Here is a 2,964-nt window from a genome sequence, read left to right on the forward strand (position 1 = left end):
TTACATTAAAATTTTGTTTTTTTTTAGGTAAATTTAAAGTTGAACTAAAATTCTGTTTGTGGGCAACCAGCTATCACCAGGCTCGTTAGGCTTTTCACCTCTACCCACAAATCTTCTCACTATTTTGCTACATAGATGAGTTGATCCTTTTAGATTGTTTATGGGTAGCTCGTCTGGTTTCGGGGAGCTTAGCTTAAGTTCTCTTTGTTAAGTCGTTTCTGGCTAGTTCATTATGCAAAAGGTAAAAGGGGTAATCTTTGCTGTTTAATACTGTTAAGATGTCTTTCATCATTCCCTTACGGTACTATCTCTATCGCTCCAATTAAAATTTCTATCTCCTATACTTTTATTATTTAACTAAATGTTTTACTTTATATGTCTGTGATACTTAAGTTTGGGGTTAGTTGGGCTAGCTTTTGTTCAAAGTGGTCATAAGTAATGAAATCTTCTGGGTGTAGGCCAGACGCTTTAGTTAAGCTACACTTTGATTAATCCAAGCACACCTTCCGGTATGCTTACCTTGTTACGACTTGTCTCCTCTTGTGTCTTAGTTAAGTTAATATGGTTATGGTTGTGTCTTATTACTTGAGGAGGGTGACGGGCGGTGTGTGCGTGCTTCATGGCCCTATTCAATTAAGCTCTCTATTCTTAATTTACTACTAAATCCTCCTTCAGTTTTTAATTTCATAAAAACGTTCGTGGAATGTTCTTGGGTAGAAAATGTAGCCCATTTCTTCCCACCCCATAAGTTACACCTTGACCTAACTTTTTTATGTAAAATGATTGTGCTTACTATTCTACCTTTTGAGGGTTTGCTGAAGATGGCGGTATATAGACTGAATTAGCAAAGGGTGGTGAGGTTTATCGGGGTTTATCGATTATAGAACAGGCTCCTCTAGAGGGATATAAAGCACCGCCAAGTCCTTTGAGTTTTAAGCTATTGCTAGTAGTCCTCTGGCGAATTATTTTGTTGTAAAATTATCTATGTTTAGGGCTAAGCATAGTGGGGTATCTAATCCCAGTTTGGGTCTTAGCTATCGTGTAGTCAGATTATTATAAAGTCACTTTCGTGGTCTATTTTATGGTAACTGTAGCTTTTTACGGCTTAGTTAAGTTTTAACTTTAGTGCAAAGGTATCTTAAACACGCTTTACGCCGTGGGCCTATTAGTTTGGGTTAATCGTATGACCGCGGTGGCTGGCACGAAATTTACCAACCCTTTTTAGTATGGCTTAGTCAAACTTTCGTTTATGGCTTAATTTTTATCACTGCTGTATCCCGTGGGGGTGTGGCTTAGCAAGGTGTTATGAGCTACTTAAGAGTGTGCTTGATACCTGCTCCTTTAGATCACTGCTGATTTTAAGGGCATTCTCACTGGGGCGTGGAGACTTGCATGTGTAAGTCTACTAAGAACTAATAGGAAGGCTAGGACCAAACCTTTGTGTTTATGGAGTCGTGCGACTCATCTTGGCATTTTCAGTGCCTTGCTTTATTAATTAAGCTACATTAACTTATACTGAAATTGTAGTGTGTATAATAAATAAAATACATAGTAAATATGAGAGGAAAAAAAAAGGGGATGCTATCTATAGATAGACCACGAGATCGAATGCGTGTAAGACTGTTGTGTTAAGTTAACTAGAGTAGCAATACATTTGTATACAATTTAAATAAAGCTTGTGAGTATTGTATGCACTTAGTCCTGTTTTTGGGGTTTGGCAGGACATAAATAAGTGTATAATAGATGACATGAGTTTATGGGGGGTAAGGGGGGTTTGTATAAGTTAACTTAATGTCTTGCGCGTGTACGTACGTGTACACACGTGTACGTACGTGTACACACGTGTACGTACGTGTACACACGTGTACGTACGTGTACACACGTGTACGTACGTGTACACACGTGTACGTACGTGTACACACGTGTACGTACGTGTACGTACGTGTACGTACGTGTACGTACGTGTACGTACGTGTACGTACGTGTACACACGTGTACGTACGTGTACACACGTGTACGTACGTGTACACACGTGTACGTACGTGTACACACGTGTACGTACGTGTACACACGTGTACGTACGTGTACACACGTGTACGTACGTGTACACACGTGTGTCCTAGAATTATATGTCCTGAAACCATTGACTGAATAGCACCTTGATTTTATGCGTGAGTTGATAAATGATAATGAATAAGTCCAGCTACAAGTTATTTGACTGCATTAGGGCCGCGACGGGCATATTCCCTGAGAGCAGAAGATAAGTTAGAGTTAGTGCCGTTGCGGTCATAGATGAGTGATAGCAGATTCCCCCCCTAAAAATAAAAGATACCAAATGCATGACACCACAGTTATGTGTGATCATGGGCTGATTAGTCACTAGTCCATCGAGATGTCCCATTTGCGAGAATTAGTAGGATTGGAATAAATAGAGTCATGGCCCTGAGGTAAGAACCAGATGCCAGGTATAGTTTCATGATAGTAACCCCCACATTAGCATGGGCCCGGAGCGAGAAGAGTGACATTACAGGCAAGGATTGATGGTTTCTCGAGGCATGGTGATTAAGCCCTTATTGGACTAAGTGATATGCATCTAGTTACTGTTGAGGATCAATGGGTTGTGGAATTGGACTAGACATGTCCTATGTAAAGATATAATATCATGTACATGCTTATATGCATGGGGCAAGCCATTAATGCACGACGTACATAGGGGAGGGAAAGAAGGATTTTTTGGAGATACTGACATAGCACAGTAGAGGTGGTCCAATATATGAATGTAGGGGGTGTCAGGGAATAGTTTAAGAAGAATTTCAGCTTTGGGTGCTGATGGTGGAGCAAGAGCTTCTTCCTTGAGTCTTAGGGAGGGCGACTACTCTCCATTTTTGGTTTACAAGACCAAGGTAATGATTATACTACAAAGACTCTTCATTTTAGAAGATTATTTTCGATAACGCTAATTGT

The 2,964-nt window shown here is 40.1% G+C and overlaps 1 pseudogene; it reads right to left on the bottom strand.

Moving 5' to 3' along the window:
* Positions 1–486: 486 nt before the first annotated feature.
* Positions 487–1,441, bottom strand: LOC144309668 (18S ribosomal RNA; annotated as a pseudogene).
* Between the last annotated feature and the right edge of the window lie 1,523 nt (positions 1,442–2,964).

The sequence above is a fragment of the Canis aureus genome, unplaced genomic scaffold (genome assembly GCF_053574225.1).
Source record: "Canis aureus isolate CA01 unplaced genomic scaffold, VMU_Caureus_v.1.0 ptg000142l_RagTag, whole genome shotgun sequence".
Classification (NCBI taxonomy): Eukaryota; Metazoa; Chordata; class Mammalia; order Carnivora; family Canidae; genus Canis; species Canis aureus.